The 24,878-nt window shown below is 34.8% G+C and overlaps 1 protein-coding gene across 3 annotated transcripts in view; it reads left to right on the top strand.

Annotated features, from left to right (window-relative positions):
- Positions 1–24,878, top strand: part of LOC143247250 (solute carrier family 15 member 1-like) — a 116,079-nt gene that overhangs the window by 24,290 nt on the left and 66,911 nt on the right. The gene's annotated exons all lie outside the window — the stretch shown is intronic.

The following is a 24,878-nucleotide window of genomic DNA, read 5'->3' as shown; positions in this document are numbered from 1 at the left end:
CTAAATAACAGAAATGTCCTCGTTGTGACAGCTTGAAACTAAATAACAGAAATGTCCTCGTTGTGACAGCTTGAAACTAAATAACAGAAATGTCCTCGTTGTGACAGCTTGAAACTAAATAACAGAAATGTCCTCGTTGTGACAGCTTGAAACTAAATAACAGAAATGTCCTTGTTGTGACAGTGAAACAAATAACAGAAATGTCCTTGTTGTGACAGCTTGAAACTAAATAACAGAAATGTCCTTGTTGTGACAGCTTGAAACTAAATAACAGAAATGTCCTTGTTGTGACAGCTTGAAACTAAATAACAGAAATGTCCTTGTTGTGACAGCTTGAAACTAAATAACAGAAATGTCCTTGTTGTGACAGCTTGAAACTAAATAACAGAAATGTCCTTGTTGTGACAGCTTGAAACTAAATAACAGAAATGTCCTTGTTGTGACAGCTTGAAACTAAATAACAGAAATGTCCTTGTTGTGACAGCTTGAAACTAAACAACAGAAATGTCCTTGTTGTGACAGCTTGAAACTAAACAACAGAAATTTCCTTGTTGTGACAGCTTGAAACTAAATAACAGAAATGTCCTTGTTGTGACAGCTTGGAACTAAATAACAGAAATGTCCTGTTGTGACAGATTGAAACTAAATAACAGAAATGTCCTCGTTGTGACAGCGTGAAACTAAATAACAGAAATGTCCTCGTTGTGACAGAGTGAAACTAAATAACAGAAATGTCCTCGTTGTGACAGCTTGAAACTAAATAACAGAAATGTCCTCGTTGTGACAGCTTGAAACAGCTTGAAACTAAATAACAGAAATGTCCTTGTTGTGACAGCTTGAAACTAAATAACAGAAATGTCCTTGTTGTGACAGCTTGAAACTAAATAACAGAAATGTCCTTGTTGTGACAGCTTGAAACTAAATAACAGAAATGTCCTTGTTGTGACAGCTTGAAACTAAATAACAGAAATGTCCTCGTTGTGACAGCTTGAAACTAAATAACAGAAATGTCCTTGTTGTGACAGCTTGAAACTAAATAACAGAAATGTCCTCGTTGTGACAGGTTGAAACTAAATAACAGAAATGTCCTCGTTGTGACAGGTTGAAACTAAATAACAGAAATGTTCCTCTTTGTGACAGCTTGAAACTAAATAACAGAAATGTCCTCGTTGTGACAGCTTGAAACTAAATAACAGAAATGTCCTCGTTGTGACAGAGTGAAACTAAATAACAGAAATGTCCTCTTTGTGACAGAGTGAAACTAAATAAATGTCCTCGTTGTTATAGCTTAAAACTAAATAACAGAAATGTCCTTGTTGTGACAGGTTGAAACTAAATAACAGAAATGTCCTTGTTGTGACAGTTTGAAACTAAATAACAGAAATGTCCTTGTTGTGACAGTGTGAAACTAAATAACAAATGTCCTTGTTGTGACAGTGTGAAACTAAATAACAAATGTCCTTGTTGTGACAGTGTGAAACTAAATAACAAATGTCCTTGTTGTGACAGCTTGAAACTAAATAACAGAAATGTCCTTGTTGTGACAGCTTGAAACTAAATAACAGAAATGTCCTCGTTGTGACAGCTTGAAACTAAATAACAGAAATGTCCTCGTTGTGACAGCTTGAAACTAAATAACAGAAATGTCCTCGTTGTGACAGCTTGAAACTAAATAACAGAAATGTCCTAGTTGTGACAGCGTGAATCTAAATAACAGAAATGTCCTTATTGTGACAGCGTGAAACTAAATAACAGAAATGTCCTTGTTGTGACAGGTTGAAACTAAATAACAGAAATGTCCTTGTTGTGACAGCTTGAAACTAAATAACAGAAATGTCCTTGTTGTGACAGCTTGAAACTAAATAACAGAAATGTCCTTGTTGTGACAGCTTGAAACTAAATAACAGAAATGTCCTTGTTGTGACAGCTTGAAACTAAATAACAGAAATGTCCTTGTTGTGACAGCTTGAAACTAAATAACAGAAATGTCCTTGTTGTGACAGCTTGAAACTAAATAACAGAAATGTCCTTGTTGTGACAGCTTGAAACTAAATAACAGAAATGTCCTTGTTGTGACAGCTTGAAACTAAATAACAGAAATGTCCTCGTTGTGACAGCTTGAAACTAAATAACAGAAATGTCCTTGTTGTGACAGCTTGAAACTAAAGAACAGAAATGTCCTTGTTGTGACAGCTTGAAACTAAACAACAGAAATGTCCTTGTTGTGACAGCTTGAAACTAAATAACAGAAATGTCCTTGTTGTGACAGCTTGAAACTAAATAACAGAAATGTCCTTGTTGTGACAGCTTGAAACTAAATAACAGAAATGTCCTCGTTGTGACAGCTTGAAACTAAATAACAGAAATGTCCTCGTTGTGACAGCTTGAAACTAAATAACAGAAATGTCCTCGTTGTGACAGCTTGAAACTAAATAACAGAAATGTCCTCGTTGTGACAGCGTGAAACTAAATAACAGAAATGTCCTCGTTGTGACAGCTTGAAACTAAATAACAGAAATGTCCTTGTTGTGACAGCTTGAAACTAAATAACAGAAATGTCCTCGTTGTGACAGCTTGAAACTAAATAACAGAAATGTCCTTGTTGTGACAGCTTGAAACTAAATAACAGAAATGTCCTTGTTGTGACAGCTTGAAACTAAATAACAGAAATGTCCTTGTTGTGACAGCTTGAAACTAAACAACAGAAATTTCCTTGTTGTCACAGCTTGAAACTAAATAACAGAAATGTCCTTGTTGTGACAGCTTGGAACTAAATAACAGAAATGCCCTGTTGTGACAGCTTGAAACTAAATAACAGAAATGTCCTTGTTGTGACAGACTTTTGAAACTAAATAAAAGAAATGTCCTTGTTGTGACAGCTTGAAACTAAATAACAGAAATGTCCTTGTTGTGACAGAGTTGAAACTAAATAACAGAAATGTCCTTGTTGTGACAGAGTTGAAACTAAATAACAGAAATGTCCTTGTTGTGACAGCTTGAAACTAAATAACAGAAATGTCCTTGTTGTGACAGCTTGAAACTAAATAACAGAAATGTCCTTGTTGTGACAGAGTGAAACTAAATAACAGAAATGTCCTTGTTGTGACAGCTTGAAACTAAATAACAGAAATGTCCTTGTTGTGACAGCTTGAAACTAAATAACAGAAATGTCCTCGTTGTGACAGCTTGAAACTAAATAACAGAAATGTCCTCGTTGTGACAGCTTGAAACTAAATAACAGAAATGTCCTCGTTGTGACAGCTTGAAACTAAATAACAGAAATGTCCTCGTTGTGACAGCTTGAAACTAAATAACAGAAATGTCCTTGTTGTGACAGTGACAGCGTGAAACTAAATAACAGGAATGTCCCTGTTGTGACAGGTTGAAACTAAATAACAGACATGTCCTAATTGTAACAGTTTGAAACTAAACAGAAATGTTGTTGTTGTGACAGCTTGAAACTAAACAGAAATGTTATTGTTGTGACAGCGTGAAACTAAATAACAGAAATGTCCTTGTTGACAGACAGAGAAATGTTTTGTTGTGAAGCTGTTTGAAACTAAATAACAGAAATGTCCTCGTTGTGACAGCTTGAAACTAAATAACAGAAATGTCCACTTTGTGACAGAGTTGAAACTAAATAACGGAAATGTCCACTTTGTGACAGAGTTGAAACTAAATAACAGAAATGTCCTTGTTGTGACAGCTTGAAACTAAATAACAGAAATGTCCTTGTTGTGACAGCTTGAAACTAAATAACAGAAATGTCCTTGTTGTGACAGCTTGAAACTAAATAACAGAAATGTCCTTGTTGTGACAGCTTGAAACTAAATAACAGAAACTAAAAACTAAATAACAGAAATGTCCTTGTTGTGACAGCTTGAAACTAAATAACAGAAATGTCCTTGTTGTGACAGCTTGAAACTAAATAACAGAAATGTCCTTGTTGTGACAGCTTGAAACTAAATAACAGAAATGTCCTTGTTGTGACAGCTTGAAACTAAATAACAGAAATGTCCTTGTTGTGACAGCTTGAAACTAAATAACAGAAATGTCCTTGTTGTGACAGCTTGAAACTAAATAACAGAAATGTCCTTGTTGTGACAGCTTGAAACTAAATAACAGAAATGTCCTTGTTGTGACAGCTTGAAACTAAATAACAGAAATGTCCTTGTTGTGACAGCTTGAAACTAAATAACAGAAATGTCCTTGTTGTGACAGCTTGAAACTAAACAACAGAAATGTCCTTGTTGTGACAGCTTGAAACTAAATAACAGAAATGTCCTCGTTGTGACAGCTTGAAACTAAATAACAGAAATGTCCTCTTTGTGACAGCTTGAAACTAAATAACAGAAATGTCCTCGTTGTGACAGCTTGAAACTAAATAACAGAAATGTCCTTGTTGTGACAGCTTGAAACTAAATAACAGAAATGTCCTTGTTGTGACAGCTTGAAACTAAATAACAGAAATGTCCTTGTTGTGACAGCTTGAAACTAAATAACAGAAATGTCCTTGTTGTGACAGCTTGAAACTAAATAACAGAAATGTCCTTGTTGTGACAGCTTGAAACTAAATAACAGAAATGTCCTTGTTGTGACAGCTTGAAACTAAATAACAGAAATGTCCTTGTTGTGACAGCTTGAAACTAAATAACAGAAATGTCCTTGTTGTGACAGCTTGAAACTAAATAACAGAAATGTCCTTGTTGTGACAGCTTGAAACTAAATAACAGAAATGTCCTTGTTGTGACAGCTTGAAACTAAATAACAGAAATGTCCTTGTTGTGACAGCTTGAAACTAAATAACAGAAATGTCCTTGTTGTGACAGCTTGAAACTAAATAACAGAAATGTCCTTGTTGTGACAGAAATGTCCTGTTGTGAAACTAAATAAATAACAGAAATGTCCTTGTTGTGACAGCTTGAAACTAAATAACAGAAATGTCCTTGTTGTGACAGCTTGAAACTAAATAACAGAAATGTCCTTGTTGTGACAGCTTGAAACTAAATAACAGAAATGTCCTTGTTGTGACAGCTTGAAACTAAACAACAGAAATTTCCTTGTTGTCACAGCTTGAAACTAAATAACAGAAATGTCCTTGTTGTGACAGCTTGGAACTAAATAACAGAAATGCCCTGTTGTGACAGCTTGAAACTAAATAACAGAAATGTCCTCGTTGTGACAGCTTGAAACTAAATAACAGAAATGTCCTCGTTGTGACAGCTTGAAACTAAATAACAGAAATGTCCTCGTTGTGACAGCTTGAAACTAAATAACAGAAATGTCCTTGTTGTGACAGCTTGAAACTAAATAACAGAAATGTCCTTGTTGTGACAGTGACAGCTTGAAACTAAATAACAGAAATGTCCTTGTTGTGACAGTTTGAAACTAAATAACAGAAATGTCCTTGTTGTGACAGCTTGAAACTAAATAACAGAAATGTCCTTGTTGTGACAGCTTGAAACTAAATAACAGAAATGTCCTTGTTGTGACAGCTTGAAACTAAATAACAGAAATGTCCTTGTTGTGAAACTAAATAACAGAAATGTCCTTGTTGTGACAGCTTGAAACTAAATAACAGAAATGTCCTTGTTGTGACAGCTTGAAACTAAATAACAGAAATGTCCTCGTTGTGACAGCTTGAAACTAAATAACAGAAATGTCCTTGTTGTGACAGCGTGAAACTAAATAACAGAAATGTCCTTGTTGTGACAGCTTGAAACTAAATAACAGAAATGTCCTTGTTGTGACAGCTTGAAACTAAATAACAGAAATGTCCTTGTTGTGACAGCTTGAAACTAAATAACAGAAATGTTATTGTTGTGACAGCGTGAAACTAAATAACAGAAATGTCTTTGTTGTGACAGACTGTTTGAAACTAAACAGAAATGTTCTCGATGTGACAGTGAAACTAAATAAGAGAAATGTCCTCTTTGTGACAGAGTTGAAACTAAATAACGGAAATGTCCACTTTGTGACAGAGTTGAAACTAAATAACAGAAATGTCCTCGTTGTGACAGCTTGAAACTAAATAACAGAAATGTCCTTGTTGTGACAGCTTGAAACTAAATAACAGAAATGTCCTTGTTGTGACAGCTTGAAACTAAATAACAGAAATGTCCTTGTTGTGACAGCTTGAAACTAAATAACAGAAATGTCCTTGTTGTGACAGCTTGAAACTAAATAACAGAAATGTCCTTGTTGTGACAGCTTGAAACTAAATAACAGAAATGTCCTTGTTGTGACAGCTTGAAACTAAATAACAGAAATGTCCTTGTTGTGACAGCTTGAAACTAAATAACAGAAATGTCCTTGTTGTGACAGCTTGAAACTAAATAACAGAAATGTCCTTGTTGTGACAGCTTGAAACTAAATAACAGAAATGTCCTTGTTGTGACAGCTTGAAACTAAATAACAGAAATGTCCTCGTTGTGACAGCTTGAAACTAAATAACAGAAATGTCCTCGTTGTGACAGCTTGAAACTAAATAACAGAAATGTCCTCGTTGTGACAGCGTGAAACTAAATAACAGAAATGTCCTCGTTGTGACAGCTTGAAACTAAATAACAGAAATGTCCTCGTTGTGACAGCTTGAAACTAAATAACAGAAATGTCCTTGTTGTGACAGCTTGAAACTAAATAACAGAAATGTCCTTGTTGTGACAGCTTGAAACTAAATAACAGAAATGTCCTTGTTGTGACAGCTTGAAACTAAATAACAGAAATGTCCTTGTTGTGACAGCTTGAAACTAAACAACAGAAATGTCCTTGTTGTGACAGCTTGAAACTAAATAACAGAAATGTCCTTGTTGTGACAGCTTGAAACTAAATAACAGAAATGTCCTTTTTGTGACAGCTTGAAACTAAATAACAGAAATGTCCTTGTTGTGACAGCTTGAAACTAAATAACAGAAATGTCCTCGTTGTGACAGGTTGAAACTAAATAACAGAAATGTCCTCGTTGTGACAGCTTGAAACTAAATAACAGAAATGTCCTTGTTGTGACAGCTTGAAACTAAATAACAGAAATGTCCTCGTTGTGACAGCGTGAAACTAAATAACAGAAATGTCCTTGTTGTGACAGAGTGAAACTAAATAAAGAAATGTCCTCGTTGTGACAGCTTGAAACTAAATAACAGAAATGTCCTTGTTGTGACAGCTTGAAACTAAATAACAGAAATGTTCTTGTTGTGACAGAGTGAAACTAAATAACAAAATGCCCTTGTTGAGACAGTGTGAAACTAAATAACAGAAATGTCCTTGTTGTGACAGCTTGAAACAAAATAACAGAAATGTCCTTGTTGTGACAGCTTGAAACTAAATAACAGAAATGTCCTTGTTGTGACAGCTTGAAACTAAATAACAGAAATGTCCTCGTTGTGACAGCTTGAAACTAAATAACAGAAATGTCCTCGTTGTGACAGCTTGAAACTAAATAACAGAAATGTCCTCGTTGTGACAGCTTGAAACTAAATAACAGAAATGTCCTCGTTGTGACAGCTTGAAACTAAATAACAGAAATGTCCTTGTTGTGACAGCTTGAAACTAAATAACAGAAATGTCCTTGTTGTGACAGCTTGAAACTAAATAACAGAAATGTCCTTGTTGTGACAGCGTGAAACTAAATAACAGAAATGTCCTTGTTGTGACAGCTTGAAACTAAATAACAGAAATGTCCTGTTGTGACAGCTTGAAACTAAATAACAGAAATGTCCTTGTTGTGACAGCTTGAAACTAAATAACAGAAATGTCCTTGATGTGACAGCTTGAAACTAAATAACAGAAATGTCCTTGTTGTGACAGCTTGAAACTAAATAACAGAAATGTCCTTGTTGTGACAGCTTGAAACTAAACAACAGAAATGTCCTTGTTGTGACAGCTTGAAACTAAACAGAAATGTCAGAAACTAAATAACAGAAATGTCCTCGTTGTGACAGCTTGAAACTAAATAACAGAAATGTCTTCGTTGTGACAGACTGTTTGAAACTAAATAACAGAAATGTCCTCGTTGTGACAGCTTGAAACTAAATAACAGAAATGTCCTCGTTGTGACAGCTTGAAACTAAATAACAGAAATGTCCTCGTTGTGACAGCTTGAAACTAAATAACAGAAATGTCCTTGTTGTGACAGCTTGAAACTAAAGAACAGAAATGTCCTTGTTGTGACAGCTTGAAACTAAATAACAGAAATGTCCTTGTTGTGACAGAAACTAAATAACAGAAATGTCCTTGTTGTGGCAGCTTGAAACTAAACAACAGAAATGACCTTGTTGTGACAGCTTGAAACTAAATAACAGAAATGTCCTTGTGACAGCTTGAAACTAAACAGAAATTTCCTTGTTGTGACAGCTTGAAACTAAATAACAGAAATGTCCTTGTTGTGACAGCGTGAAACTAAATAACAGAAATTTCCTTGTTGTGACAGCTTGAAACTAAATAACAGAAATGTCCTTGTTGTGACAGCTTGAAACTAAATAACAGAAATGTCCTTGTTGTGACAGACTTGAAACTAAATAACAGAAATGTCCTGTTGTGACAGCTTGAAACTAAATAACAGAAATGTCCTTGTTGTGACAGAGTTGAAACTAAATAACAGAAATGTCCTTTTGTGACAGCTTGAAACTAAATAACAAATGTCTACAGCTTGAAACTAAATAACAGAAATGTCCTCTTTGTGACAGCTTGAAACTAAATAACAGAAATGTCCTTGTTGTGACAGCTTGAAACTAAATAACAGAAATGTCCTTGTTGTGACAGCTTGAAACTAAATAACAGAAATGTCCTTGTTGTGACAGAGTTGAAACTAAATAACAGAAATGTCCTTTTGTGACAGAGTGAAACTAAATAACAGAAATGTCCTTGATGTGACAGCTTGAAACTAAATAACAGAAATGTCCTTGTTGTGACAGCTTGAAACTAAATAACAGAAATGTCCTTGTTGTGACAGCTTGAAACTAAATAACAGAAATGTCCTCGTTGTGACAGCTTGAAACTAAATAACAGAAATGTCCTCGTTGTGACAGCTTGAAACTAAATAACAGAAATGTTGTGACAGCTGAAACGTTGTGACAGCTTGAAACTAAATAACAGAAATGTCCTCGTTGTGACAGCTTGAAACTAAATAACAGAAATGTCCTCGTTGTGACAGCTTGAAACTAAATAACAGAAATGTCCTTGTTGTGACAGCGTGAAACTAAATAACAGAAATGTCCTTGTTGTGACAGCGTGAAACTAAATAACAGAAATGTCCTTGTTGTGACAGGTTGAAACTAAATAACAGAAATGTCCTTGTTGTGACAGTTTGAAACTAAATAACAGAAATGTCCTTGTTGTGACAGCTTGAAACTAAACAGAAATGTTATTGTTGTGACAGCGTGAAACTAAATAACAGAAATGTCTTCGTTGTGACAGACTGTTTGAAACTAAATAACAGAAATGTCCTCGTTGTGACAGCTTGAAACTAAATAACAGAAATGTCCACTTTGTGACAGAGTTGAAACTAAATAACAGAAATGTCCTCGTTGTGACAGCTTGAAACTAAATAACAGAAATGTCCTTGTTGTGACAGCTTGAAACTAAATAACAGAAATGTCCTTGTTGTGACAGCTTGAAACTAAATAACAGAAATGTCCTTCTTGTGACAGCTTGAAACTAAATAACAGAAATGTCCTTGTTGTGACAGCTTGAAACTAAATAACAGAAATGTCCTTGTTGTGACAGCTTGAAACTAAATAACAGAAATGTCCTTGTTGTGACAGCTTGAAACTAAATAACAGAAATGTCCTTGTTGTGACAGCTTGAAACTAAATAACAGAAATGTCCTTGTTGTGACAGCTTGAAACTAAATAACAGAAATGTCCTTGTTGTGACAGCTTGAAACTAAATAACAGAAATGTCCTTGTTGTGACAGCTTGAAACTAAATAACAGCTGTCCTTGTGACAGCTTGAACTAAATAACAGAAATGTCCTTGTTGTGACAGCTTGAAACTAAATAACAGAAATGTCCTTGTTGTGACAGCTTGAAACTAAATAACAGAAATATCCTTGTTGTGACAGCGTGAAACTAAATAACAGAAATGTCCTTGATGTGACAGCGTGAAACTAAATAACAGAAATGTCCTTGATGTGACAGCGTGAAACTAAATAACAGAAATGTCCTTGTTGTGACAGCGTGAACAGCTTGAAACTAAATAACAGAAATGTCCTTGTTGTGACAGCTTGAAACTAAATAACAGAAATGTCCTTGTTGTGACAGCTTGAAACTAAATAACAGAAATGTCCTTGTTGTGACAGCTTGAAACTAAATAACAGAAATGTCCTTGTTGTGACAGCTTGAAACTAAATAACAGAAATGTCCTTGTTGTGACAGCTTGAAACTAAATAACAGAAATGTCCTTGTTGTGACAGCTTGAAACTAAATAACAGAAATGTCCTCGTTGTGACAGCTTGAAACTAAATAACAGAAATGTCCTCGTTGTGACAGCTTGAAACTAAACAACAGAAATGTCCTTGTTGTGACAGCTTGAAACTAAACAACAGAAATGTCCTTGTTGTGACAGTTTGAAACTTGAAACTAAATAACAGAAATGTCCTTGTTGTGACAGCTTGAAACTAAATAACAGAAATGTCCTTGTTGTGACAGCTTGAAACTAAATAACAGAAATGTCCTTGTTGTGACAGCTTGAAACTAAATAACAGAAATGTCCTTGTTGTGACAGCTTGAAACTAAATAACAGAAATGTCCTTGTTGTGACAGCTTGAAACTAAATAACAGAAATGTCCTTGTTGTGACAGCTTGAAACTAAATAACAGAAATGTCCTTGTTGTGACAGCTAAACTAAATAACAGAAATGTCCTTGTTGTGACAGCTTGAAACTAAACAGAAATGTCCTCGTTGTGACAGCTTGAAACTAAATAACAGAAATGTCCTCGTTGTGACAGCTTGAAACTAAATAACAGAAATGTCCTCGTTGTGACAGCTTGAAACTAAATAACAGAAATGTCCTTGTTGTGACAGCTTGAAACTAAATAACAAATGTCCTTGTTGTGACAGCTTAAATAGAAATGTCCTTGTTGTGACAGAAACTAAATAACAGAAATGTCCTTGTTGTGACAGCTTGAAACTAAATAACAGAAATGTCCTTGTTGTGACAGCTTGAAACTAAATAACAGAAATGTCCTTGTTGTGACAGCTTGAAACTAAATAACAGAAATGTCCTTGTTGTGACAGCTTGAAACTAAATAACAGAAATGTCCTTGTTGTGACAGCTTGAAACTAAATAACAGAAATGTCCTTGTTGTGACAGCTTGAAACTAAATAACAGAAATGTCCTTGTGTTGTGACAGTTTGAAACTAAATAACAGAAATGTCCTCGTTGTGACAGCTTGAAACTAAATAACAGAAATGTCCTTGTTGTGACAGCTTTGAAACTAAATAACAGAAATGTCCTCTTTGTGACAGATTGAAACTAAATAACAGAAATGTCCTTGTTGTGACAGCTTGAAACTAAATAACAGAAATGTCCTTGTTGTGACAGGTTGAAACTAAATAACAGAAATGTCCTTGTTGTGACAGCTTGAAACTAAATAACAGAAATGTCCTTGTTGTGACAGCTTGAAACTAAATAACAGAAATGTCCTTGTTGTGACAGCTTGAAACTAAATAACAGAAATGTCCTTGTTGTGACAGCCTTGAAACTAAATAACAGAAATGTCCTTGTTGTGACAGCGTGAAACTAAATAACAGAAATGTCCTTGTTGTGACAGCTTGAAACTAAATAACAGAAATGTCCTCGTTGTGACAGCTTGAAACTAAATAACAGAAATGTTGTCGTTGTGACAGCTTGAAACTAAATAACAGAAATGTCCTCGTTGTGACAGCTTGAAACTAAATAACAGAAATGTCCTCGTTGTGACAGCTTGAAACTAAATAACAGAAATGTCCTCGTTGTGACAGCTTGAAACTAAATAACAGAAATGTCCTTGTTGTGACAGCGTGAAACTAAATAACAGAAATGTCCTTGTTGTGACAGCTTGAAACTAAATAACAGAAATGTCCTTGTTGTGACAGTTTGAAACTAAATAACAGAAATGTCCTTGTTGTGACAGCTTGAAACTAAATAACAGAAATGTCCTTGTTGTGACAGCGTGAAACTAAATAACAGAAATGTCCTTGTTGTGACAGCTTGAAACTAAATAACAGAAATGTTCTTGTTGTGACAGTTGAAACTAAATAACAGAAATGTCCTCTTTGTGACAGAGTTGAAACTAAATAACAGAAATGTCCTTTTGTGACAGCTTGAAACTAAATAACAGAAATGTCACAGCTGTCCTTGTTGTGACAGCTAAACTAAATAACAGAAATGTCCTTGTTGTGACAGCTTGAAACTAAATAACAGAAATGTCCTTGTTGTGACAGCTTGAAACTAAATAACAGAAATGTCCTTGTTGTGACAGCTTGAAACTAAATAACAGAAATGTCCTTGTTGTGACAGCTTGAAACTAAATAACAGAAATGTCCTTGTTGTGACAGCTTGAAACTAAATAACAGAAATGTCCTTGTTGTGACAGCTTGAAACTAAATAACAGAAATGTCCTTGTTGTGACAGCTTGAAACTAAATAACAGAAATGTCCTTGTGTGACAGCTTGAAACTAAATAACAGAAATGTCCTTGTTGTGACAGCTTGAAACTAAATAACAGAAATGTCCTTGTTGTGACAGCTTGAAACTAAATAACAGAAATGTCCTACAGCTTGAAACTAAATAACAGAAATGTCCTTGTTGTGACAGCTTGAAACTAAATAACAGAAATGTCCTTGTTGTGACAGCTTGAAACTAAATAACAGAAATGTCCTTGTTGTGACAGCTTGAAACTAAATAACAGAAATGTCCTTGTTGTGACAGCTTGAAACTAAATAACAGAAATGTCCTTGTTGTGACAGCGTGAAACTAAATAACAGAAATGTCCTTGTTGTGACAGCTTAAATAACAGAAATGTCCTTGTTGTGACAGCTTGAAACTAAATAACAGAAATGTCCTTGTTGTGACAGCTTGAAACTAAATAACAGAAATGTCCTTGTTGTGACAGCTTGAAACTAAATAACAGAAATGTCCTTGTTGTGACAGCTTGAAACTAAATAACAGAAATGTTCTTGTTGTGACAGCTTGAAACTAAATAACAGAAATGTCCTCGTTGTGACAGCGTGAAACTAAATAACAGAAATGTCCTCGTTGTGACAGCTTGAAACTAAATAACAGAAATGTCCTCGTTGTGACAGCTTGAAACTAAATAACAGAAATGTCCTCGTTGTGACAGCTTGAAACTAAATAACAGAAATGTCCTTGTTGTGACAGCTTGAAACTAAATAACAGAAATGTCCTTGTTGTGACAGCTTGAAACTAAATAACAGAAATGTCCTTGTTGTGACAGCTTGAAACTAAATAACAGAAATGTCCTTGTTGTGACAGCTTGAAACTAAATAACAGAAATGTCCTTGTTGTGACAGCTTGAAACTAAATAACAGAAATGTCCTTGTTGTGACAGCTTGAAACTAAATAACAGAAATGTCCTTGTTGTGACAGCTTGAAACTAAATAACAGAAATGTCCTTGTTGTGACAGCTTGAAACTAAATAACAGAAATGTCCTTGTTGTGACAGCTTGAAACTAAATAACAGAAATGTCCTCGTTGTGACAGCTTGAAACTAAATAACAGAAATGTCCTTGTTGTGACAGCTTGAAACTAAATAACAGAAATGTCCTTGTTGTGACAGCTTGAAACTAAATAACAGAAATGTCCTTGTTGTGACAGCTTGAAACTAAATAACAGAAATGTCCTTGTTGTGACAGCTTGAAACTAAATAACAGAAATGTCCTTGTTGTGACAGCTTGAAACTAAATAACAGAAATGTCCTTGTTGTGACAGCTTGAAACTAAATAACAGAAATGTCCTTCTTGTGACAGCTTGAAACTAAATAACAGAAATGTCTTTGTTGTGACAGACTGTTTGAAACTAAATAACAGAAATGTCCTCGTTGTGACAGCTTGAAACTAAATAACAGAAATGTCCTCTTTGTGACAGCTTGAAACTAAATAACAGAAATGTCCTCTTTGTGACAGCTTGAAACTAAATAACAGAAATGTCCAGCTTGAAACTAAATAACAGAAATTGTGTGACAGCTTGAAACTAAATAACAGAAATGTCCTTTTGTGACAGCTTGAAACTAAATAACAGAAATGTCCTTGTTGTGACAGCTGACAAATAACAGAAATGTCCTTGTTGTGAAACTAAATAACAGAAATGTCCTTAAATAACAGAAATTGTGACAGCTTGAAACTAAATAACAGAAATGTCCTTGTTGTGACAGCTTGAAACTAAATAACAGAAATGTCCTTGTTGTGACAGCTTGAAACTAAATAACAGAAATGTCCTTGTTGTGACAGCTTGAAACTAAATAACAGAAATGTCCTTGTTGTGACAGCTTGAAACTAAATAACAGAAATGTCCTCGTTGTGACAGCTTGAAACTAAATAACAGAAATGTCCTCGTTGTGACAGCTTGAAACTAAATAACAGAAATGTCCTCGTTGTGACAGCTTGAAACTAAATAACAGAAATGTCCTCGTTGTGACAGCTTGAAACTAAATAACAGAAATGTCCTCGTTGTGACAGCTTGAAACTAAATAACAGAAATGTCCTTGTTGTGACAGCTTGAAACTAAATAACAGAAATGTCCTTGTTGTGACAGCGTGAAACTAAATAACAGAAATGTCCCTGTTGTGACAGCTTGAAACTAAATAACAGAAATGTCCTTGTTGTGACAGTTGAAACTAAATAACAGAAATGTCCTTGTTGTGACAGCTTGAAACTAAACAGAAATGTCCTTGTTGTGACAGCTTGAAACTAAATAACAGAAATGTCTTTTGTGTTGTGACAGACTGTTTGACAGAGTGAAACTAAACAGAAATGTTCTTGTTGTGACAGTGAAACTAAATAACAGAAATGTCCTTGTTGTGACAGAGTTGAAACTAAATAACAGAAATGTCCTTTTGTGACAGAGTTGAAACTAAATAACAGAAATGTCCTCGTTGTGACAGCTTGAAACTAAATAACAGACAGCTTGAAACTAAATAACAGAAATGTCCTTGTTGTGACAGCTTGAAACTAAATAACAGAAATGTCCTTGTTGTGAAGCTTGAAACTAAATAACAGAAATGTCCTTGTTGTGACAGCTTGAAACTAAATAACAGAAATGTCCTTGTTGTGACAGCTTGAAACTAAATAACAGAAATGTCCTTTGTGACAGTGACAGAAATGTCCTGAAACTAAAATAACAGAAATGTCCTTGTTGTGACAGCTTGAAACTAAATAACAGAAATGTCCTTGTTGTGACAGCTTGAAACTAAATAACAGAAATGTCCTTGTTGTGACAGCTTGAAACTAAATAACAGAAATGTCCTTGTTGTGACAGCTTGAAACTAAATAACAGAAATGTCCTTGTTGTGACAGCTTGAAACTAAATAACAGAAATGTCCTTGTTGTGACAGCTTGAAACTAAATAACAGAAATGTCCTTGTTGTGACAGCTTGAAACTAAATAACAGAAATGTCCTTGTTGTGACAGCTTGAAACTAAATAACAGAAATGTCCTTGTTGTGACAGCTTGAAACTAAATAACAGAAATGTCCTTGTTGTGACAGCTTGAAACTAAATAACAGAAATGTCCTTGTTGTGACAGCTTGAAACTAAATAACAGAAATGTCCTTGTTGTGACAGCTTGAAACTAAATAACAGAAATGTCCTTGTTGTGACAGCTTGAAACTAAATAACAGAAATGTCCTTATTGTGACAGCGTGAAATTAATTAACAGAAGTGTTCTTGTTGTCACAGCGTGAAAATAAATAACAGAAATATTCTCGTTGTGACAGCATGATACTAAATAACAGAAATGTCCTCGTTGTGACAGCTTGAAACTAAATAACAGAAATGTTCTTGTTGTGACAGCTTGAAACTAAATAACAGAAATGTCCTTGTTGTGACAGCTTGAAACTAAATAACAGAAATGTCCTTGTTGTGACAGCTTGAAACTAAATAACAAATAACAAATGTCCTTGTTGTGACAGCTTGAAACTAAATAACAGAAATGTCCTTGTTGTTACAGCTCTAAACTAAATAACAAATGTCCTCGTTGTGACAGGTTGAAACTAAACAGAAATGTTCTTGATGTGACAGCTTGAAACTAAATAACAGTAATGTCCTCGTTGTGACAGATGAAACTAAATAACAGAAATGTCCTCGTTGTGACAGGTTGAAACTAAATAACAGAAATGTTCCTCTTTGTGACAGCTTGAACCTAAATAACATAAATGTCCTCGTTGTGACAACGTGAAACTAAATTACAGAAATGTGCTCTTTGTGACAGCTTGAAACTAAATAACAGAAATGTCCTTGTTGTGACAGCTTGAAACTAAATAACAGAAATGTCCTTGTTGTGACAGTTTGAAACTAAATAACAGAAATGTCCTTGTTGTGACAGTGTGAAACTAAATAACAAATGTCCTTGTTGTGACAGTGTGAAACTAAATAACAAATGTCCTTGTTGTGACAGCGTGAAACTAAATAACAGAAATGTCCTCGTTGTGACAGCTTGAAACTAAATAACAGAAATGTCGTCGTTGTGACAGCTTGAAACTAAATAACAGAAATGTCCTTGTTGTGACAGCTTGAAACTAAATAACAGAAATGTCCTCGTTGTGACAGCTTGAAACTAAATAACAGAAATGTCCTCGTTGTGACAGCTTGAAACTAAATAACAGAAATGTCCTAGTTGTGACAGCGTGAATCTAAATAACAGAAATGTCCTTGTTGTGACAGCTAAATAACAGAAATGTCCTTGAAACTAAATAACAGAAATGTCCTTGTTGTGACAGCTTGAAACTAAACAGAAATGTTATTGTTGTGACAGCTTGAAACTAAATAACAGAAATGTCTTTGTTGTGACAGACTGTTTGAAACTAAACAGAAATGTTCTCGATGTGACAGTGAAACTAAATAAGAGAAATGTCCACTTTGTGACAGAGTTGAAACTAAATAACGGAAATGTCCTCGTTGTGACAGAGTTGAAACTAAATAACAGAAATGTCCTCGTTGTGACAGCTTGAAACTAAATAACAGAAATGTCCTTGTTGTGACAGCTTGAAACTAAATAACAGAAATGTCCTTGTTGTGACAGCTTGAAACTAAATAACAGAAATGTCCTTGTTGTGACAGCTTGAAACTAAATAACAGAAATGTCCTTGTTTGTGACAGAGTTGAAACTAAATAACAGAAATGTCCTCGTTGTTACAGCTCTAAACTAAATAACAAATGTCCTCGTTGTGACAGGTTGAAACTAAATAACAGAAATGTCTTCGTTGTGACAGCTCTAAACTAAATAACAAATGTCCTTGTTGTGACAGCTTGAAACTAAATATCAGAAATGTCCTTGTTGTGACAGCGTGAAACTAAACAGAAATGTCCTTGATGTGACAGCTTGAAACTAAATAACAGAAATGTCCTCGATGTGACAGCGTAAAACTAAATAACAGAAATGTCCTCGTTGTGACAGCTTGAAACTAAATAACAGAAATGTCCTTGTTGTGACAGCTTGAAACTAAATAACAGAAATGTCCTTGTTGTGACAGCTTGAAACTAAATAACAGAAATGTCCTTGTTGTGACAGCTTGAAACTAAATAACAGAAATGTCCTTGTTGTGACAGCTTGAAACTAAATAACAGAAATGTCCTTGTTGTGACAGCTTGAAACTAAATAACAGAAATGTCCTTGTTGTGACAGCTTGAAACTAAATAACAGAAATGTTCTTGTTGTGACAGCTTGAAATTAAATAACAGAAATGTTTTTGTTGTGACAGCTTGAAACTAAATAACAGAAATGTCCTTGTTGTGACAGCTTGAAACTAAATAACAGAAATGTCCTCGTTGTGACAGCTTGAAACTAAATAACAGAAATGTCCTCGTTGTGACAGCTTGAAACTAAATAACAGAAATGTCCTCGTTGTGACAGGTTGAAACTAAATAACAGAAATGTCCTCTTTGTGACAGGTTGAAACTAAATAACAGAAATGTCCTTGTTGTCACAGCTTGAAACTAAATAACAGAAATGTCCTTGTTGTGACAGGTTGAAACTAAATAACAGAAATGTCCTTGTTGTCACAGTTTGAAACTAAATAACAGACATGTCCTTATTGTAACAGTTTGAAACTAAATAACAGACATGTCCTAATTGTAACAGTTTGAAACTAAACAGAAATGTTATTGTTGTGACAGCTTGAAACTAAATAACAGAAATGTCCTTGTTGTGACAGCTTGAAACTAAACAGAAATGTTATTGTTGTGACAGCGTGAAACTAAATAACAGAAATGTCCTTGTTGTGACAGCGTGAAACTAAATAACAGAAATGTCCTTGTTGTGACAGCTTGAAACTAAATAACAGAAATGTCCTTGTTGTGACAGCTTGAAACTAAATAACAGAAATGTCCTTGTTGTGACAGCGTGAAACTAAATAACAGAAATGTCCTTGTTGTGACAGCGTGAAACTAAATAACAGGAATGTCCCTGTTGTGACAGGTTGAAACTAAATAACAGACATGTCCTAATTGTAACAGTTTGAAACTAAATAGAAATGTTATTGTTGTGACAGCGTGAAACTAAATAACAGAAATGTCGTCGTTGTGACAGCGTGAAACTAAATAACAGAAATGTCCTCGTTGTGACAGAGTGAAACTAAATAACAGAAATGTCCTCGTTGTGACAGCTTGAAACTAAATAAGCTTGAAACTAAATAACAGAAATGTCCTCGTTGTGACAGCTTGAAACTAAATAACAGAAATGTCCTTGTTGTGACAGCTTGAAACTAAATAACAGAAATGTCCTTGTTGTGACAGCTTGAAACTAAATAACAGAAATGTCCTTGTTGTGACAGCTTGAAACTAAATAACAGAAATGTCCTTGTTGTGACAGCTTGAAACTAAATAACAGAAATGTCCTTGTTGTGACAGCTTGAAGCCAAATGACAGAAATGTCCTTGTTGAGACAGCTTGAAACTAAATAACAGAAATGTTGTGACAGCTTGAAACTTGTGACAGGTTGAAACTAAATAACAGAAAGTTCTCGTTGTGACAGGTTGAAACTAAATAACAGGAATGTCCTCGTTGTGAGAGGTTGAAACTAAATAACAGAAATATTCCTCTTTGTGACAGCTTGAACCTAAATAACATAAATGTCCTCGTTGTGACAACGTGAAACTAAATTACAGAAATGTGCTCTTTGTGACAGAGTGAAACTAAATAACAGAAATGTCCTTGAAACGTTGTGACAGCTTGAAACTAAATAACAGAAATGTCCTTGTTGTGACAGCTTGAAACTAAATAACAGAAATGTCCTTGTTGTGACAGTGTGAAACTAAATAACAGAAATGTCCTTGTTGTGACAGCTGAAACTAAATAACAGAAATGTCCTTGTTGTGACAGTGTGAAACTAAATAACAGAAATGTCCTTGTTGTGACAGCTTGAAACTAAATAACAGAAATGTCCTTGTTGTGACAGCTTGAAACTAAATAACAGAAATGTCCTCGTTGTGACAGCTTGAAACTAAATAGCAGAAATGTTCTTGTTGTGACAGCTTGAAACTAAATAACAGAAATGTCCTCGTTGTGACAGCTTGAAACTAAATAACAGAAATGTCCTGTCCTCGTTGTGACAGCTTGAAACTAAATAACAGAAATGTCCTCGTTGTGACAGCTTGAAACTAAATAACAGAAATGTCCTTGTTGTGACAGCTTGTGACAGACAGTTGAAACTAAATAACAGAAATGTCCTTGTTGTGACAGCGTTGAAACTAAATAACAGAAATGTCCTTGTTGTGACAGCGTTGAAACTAAATAACAGAAATGTCCTTGTTGTGACAGCTTGAAACTAAACAGAAATGTCCTTGTTGTGACAGCTTGAAACTAAATAACAGAAATGTCCTCGTTGTGACAGCTTGAAACTAAATAACAGAAATGTCCTCGTTGTGACAGGTTGAAACTAAATAACAGAAATGTCCTCGTTGTGACAGCTTGAAACTAAATAACAGAAATGTCCTCGTTGTGACAGAGTGAAACTAAATAACAGAAATGTCCTCGTTGTGACAGCTTGAAACTAAATAACAGAAATGTCCTCGTTGTGACAGCTTGAAACTAAATAACAGAAATGTCCTTGTTGTGACAGCTAAATGAAACTAAATAACAGAAATGTCCTTGTTGTGACAGCGTGAAACTAAATAACAGAAATGTCCCTTGTTGTGACAGCCTTGAAACTAAATAACAGAAATGTCCTTTGTTGTGACAGCTTGAAACTAAATAACAGAAATGTCCTTGTTGTGACAGCTTGAAACTAAAGAACAGAAATGTCCTTGTTGTGACAGCGTGAAACTAATTAACAGAAATGTCTTTGTTGTGACAGACTGTTTGAAACTAAACAGAAATGTTCTCGATGTGACAGTGAAACTAAATAAGAGAAATGTCCACTTTGTGACAGAGTTGAAACTAAATAACAGAAATGTCCTCGTTGTGACAGAAACTAAATTGAAACTAAATAACAGAAATGTCCTCGTTGTGACAGCTTGAAACTAAATAACAGAAATGTCCTTGTTGTGACAGCTTGAAACTAAAGAACAGAAATGTCCTTGTTGTGACAGCTTGAAACTAAACAACAGAAATGTCCTTGTTGTGACAGCTTGAAACTAAATAACAGAAATGTCCTTGTTGTGACAGCTTGAAACTAAATAACAGAAATGTCCTTGTTGTGACAGCTTGAAACTAAATAACAGAAATGTCCTTGTTGTGACAGCTTGAAACTAAATAACAGAAATGTCCTTGTTGTGACAGCTTGAAACTAAATAACAGAAATGTCCTTGTTGTGACAGCTTGAAACTAAATAACAGAAATGTCCTTGTTGTGACAGCTTGAAACTAAATAACAGAAATGTCCTTGTTGTGACAGCTTGAAACTAAATAACAGAAATGTTCTTGTTGTGACAGCTTGAAACTAAATAACAGAAATATTCTCGTTGTGACAGCGTGAAACTAAATAACATAAATGTCCTCGCTGTGACAGCGTGAAACTAAATAACAGAAATGTCCTCAGTTGTGACAGAAATGAAACTAAATAAATAACAGAAATGTCCTCGTTGTTATAGCTTGAAACTAAATAACAAATGTCCTTGTTGTGACAGCTTGAAACTAAATAACAGAAATGTCCTTGTTGTGACAGCTTGAAACCAAATAACAGAAATGTCCTTGTTGTGACAGCTTGAAACTAAATAACAGAAATGTCCTTGTTGTGACAGCTTGAAACTAAATGACAGAAATGTCCTTGTTGTGACAGCTTGAAGCCAAATGACAGAAATGTCCTTGTTGTGACAGCTTGAAACTAAATAACAGAAATGTCCTTGTTGTGACAGCTTTGAAACTAAATAACAGAAATGTCCTCGTTGTGACAGCTTGAAACTAAATAACAGAAATGTCCTCGTTGTGACAGCTTGAAACTAAATAACAGAAATGTCCTTTTGTGACAGCTTGAACCTAAATAACATAAATGTCCTCGTTGTGACAACGTGAAACTAAATTACAGAAATGTGCTCTTTGTGACAGAGTGAAACTAAATAAATGTCCTCGTTGTTATAGCTTGAAACTAAATAACAGAAATGTCCTTGTTGTGACAGTTTGAAACTAAATAACAGAAATGTCCTTGTTGTGACAGCTTGAAACTAAATAACAGAAATGTCCTTGTTGTGACAGTGTGAAACTAAATAACAAATGTCCTTGTTGTGACAGTGTGAAACTAAATAACAAATGTCCTTGTTGTGACAGGTTGAAACTAAATAACAGAAATGTCCTCGTTGTGACAGCTTGAAACTAAATAACAGAAATGTTGTCGTTGTGACAGCTTGAAACTAAATAACAGAAATGTCCTTGTTGTGACAGCTTGAAACTAAATAACAGAAATGTCCTCGTTGTGACAGCTTGAAACTAAATAACAGAAATGTCCTCGTTGTGACAGCTTGAAACTAAATAACAGAAATGTCCTCGTTGTGACAGCTTGAAACTAAATAACAGAAATGTCCTAATTGTGACAGCGTGAATCTAAATAACAGAAATGTCCTAATTGTGACAGCGTGAAACTAAATAACAGAAATGTCCTTGTTGTGACAGCTTGAAACTAAATAACAGAAATGTCTAAAAACTAAATAACAGAAATGTCCTTGTTGTGACAGCTTGAAACTAAATAACAGAAATGTCCTTGTTGTGACAGCTTGAAACTAAATAACAGAAATGTCCTCGTTGTGACAGCGTGAAACTAAATAACAGAAATGTCCTCGTTGTGACAGAGTGAAACTAAATAACAGAAATGTCCTTGTTGTGACAGCTTGAAACTAAATAACAGAAATGTCCTCGTTGTGACAGCTTGAAACTAAATAACAGAAATGTCCTCGTTGTGACAGCTTGAAACTAAATAACAGAAATGTCCTTGTTGTGACAGCTTGAAACTAAATAACAGAAATGTCCTCGTTGTGACAGCTTGAAACTAAATAACAGAAATGTCCTCGTTGTGACAGCTTGAAACTAAATAACAGAAATGTCCTCGTTGTGTCAGCTTGAAACTAAATAGCAGGAATGTCCTAATTGTGACAGCGTGAAACTAAATAACAGAAATGTCCTTGTTTTGACAGCTTGAAACTAAACAACAGAAATTTCCTTGTTGTGACAGCTTGAAACTAAATAACAGAAATGTCCTTGTTGTGACAGCTTGAAACTAAATAACAGAAATGTCCTTGTTGTGACAGCTTGAAACTAAATAACAGAAATGTCTTGTTGTGACAGCTTGAAACTAAATAACAGAAATGTCCTCGTTGTGACAGCTTGAAACTAAATAACAGAAATGTCCTCGTTGTGGCAGCTTGAAACTAAACAGAAATGTCCTTGTTGTGACAGCTTGAAACTAAACAACAGAAATGTCCTTGTTGTGACAGCTTGAAACTAAATAACAGAAATGTCCTTGTTGTGACAGCTTGAAACTAAATAACAGAAATGTCCTTGTTGTGACAGCTTGAAACTAAATAACAGAAATGTCCTTGTTGTGACAGCTTGAAACTAAATAACAGAAATGTCCTTGTTGTGACAGCTTGAAACTAAATAACAGAAATGTCCTTGTTGTGACAGCTTGAAACTAAATAACAGAAATGTCCTTGTTGTGACAGCTTGAAACTAAATAACAGAAATGTCCTTGTTGTGACAGCTTGAAACTAAATAACAGAAATGTCCTTGTTGTGACAGCTTGAAACTAAATAACAGAAATGTCCTTGTTGTGACAGCTTGAAACTAAATAACAGAAATGTCCTTGTTGTGACAGCTTGAAACTAAATAACAGAAATGTCCTTGTTGTGACAGCTTGAAACTAAATAACAGAAATGTCCTTGTTGTGACAGCTTGAAACTAAATAACAGAAATGTCCTTGTTGTGACAGCTTGAAACTAAATAACAGAAATGTCCTTGTTGTGACAGCTTGAAACTAAACAACAGAAATGTCCTTGTTGTGACAGCTTGAAACTAAATAACAGAAATGTCCTTGTTGTGACAGCTTGAAACTAAATAACAGAAATGTCTTCGTTGTGACAGCTTGAAACTAAATAACAGAAATGTTGTCAGTTGTGACAGAAATGTCTTGAAACTAAATAACAGAAATGTCCTTGTTGTGACAGCTTGAAACTAAACAACAGAAATGTCCTTGTTGTGACAGCTTGAAACTAAATAACAGAAATGTCCTTGTTGTGACAGTTTGAAACTAAATAACAGAAATGTCCTTGTTGTGACAGCTTGAAACTAAATAACAGAAATGTCTTTGTTGTGACAGAGTGTTTGAAACTAAATAACAGAAATGTCCTTGTTGTGGCAGCTTGAAACTAAACAACAGAAATGACCTTGTTGTGACAGCTTGAAACTAAACAACAGAAATGTCCTTGTTGTGACAGCGTTGAAACTAAATAACAGAAATGTCCTTGTTGTGACAGCTTGAAACTAAATAACAGAAATGTCCTTGTTGTGACAGCGTGAAACTAAATAACAGAAATGTCCTTGTTGTGACAGCGTGAAACTAAATAACAGAAATGTCCTTGTTGTGACAGCGTGAAACTAAATAACAGAAATGTCCTTGTTGTGACAGCGTGAAACTAAATAACAGAAATGTCCTTGTTGTGACAGCGTTGAAACTAAATAACAGAAATGTCCTACAGCTTGAAACTAAATAACAGAAATGTCCTTGTTGTGACAGGTTGAAACTAAATAACAGAAATGTCCTCGTTGTGACAGCGTGAAACTAAACAGAAATGTCCTTGTTGTGACAGCTTGAAACTAAATAACAGAAATGTCCTCAGCTTGTTGAAATGTGACAGCTTGAAACTAAATAACAGAAATGTCCTTGTTGTGACAGCTTGAAACTAAACAACAGAAATGTCCTTGTTGTGACAGCTTGAAACTAAATAACAGAAATGTCCTTGTTGTGACAGCTTGAAACTAAATAACAGAAATGTCCTTGTTGTGACAGCTTGAAACTAAATAACAGAAATGTCCTTGTTGTGACAGCTTGAAACTAAATAACAGAAATGTCCTTGTTGTGACAGCTTGAAACTAAATAACAGAAATGTCCTTGTTGTGACAGCGTGAAACTAAATAACAGAAATGTTCTCAGTTGTGACAGGTTGAAACTAAATAACAGAAATGTCCTCGTTGTGACAGCGTGAAACTAAATAACAGAAATGTCCCTTGTTGTGACAGCTTGAAACTA

The sequence above is a fragment of the Tachypleus tridentatus genome, chromosome 3, assembly GCF_004210375.1.
Source record: "Tachypleus tridentatus isolate NWPU-2018 chromosome 3, ASM421037v1, whole genome shotgun sequence".
NCBI lineage: Eukaryota > Metazoa > Arthropoda > Merostomata > Xiphosura > Limulidae > Tachypleus > Tachypleus tridentatus.
This window is presented reverse-complemented; position numbering and strand designations above follow the sequence as displayed.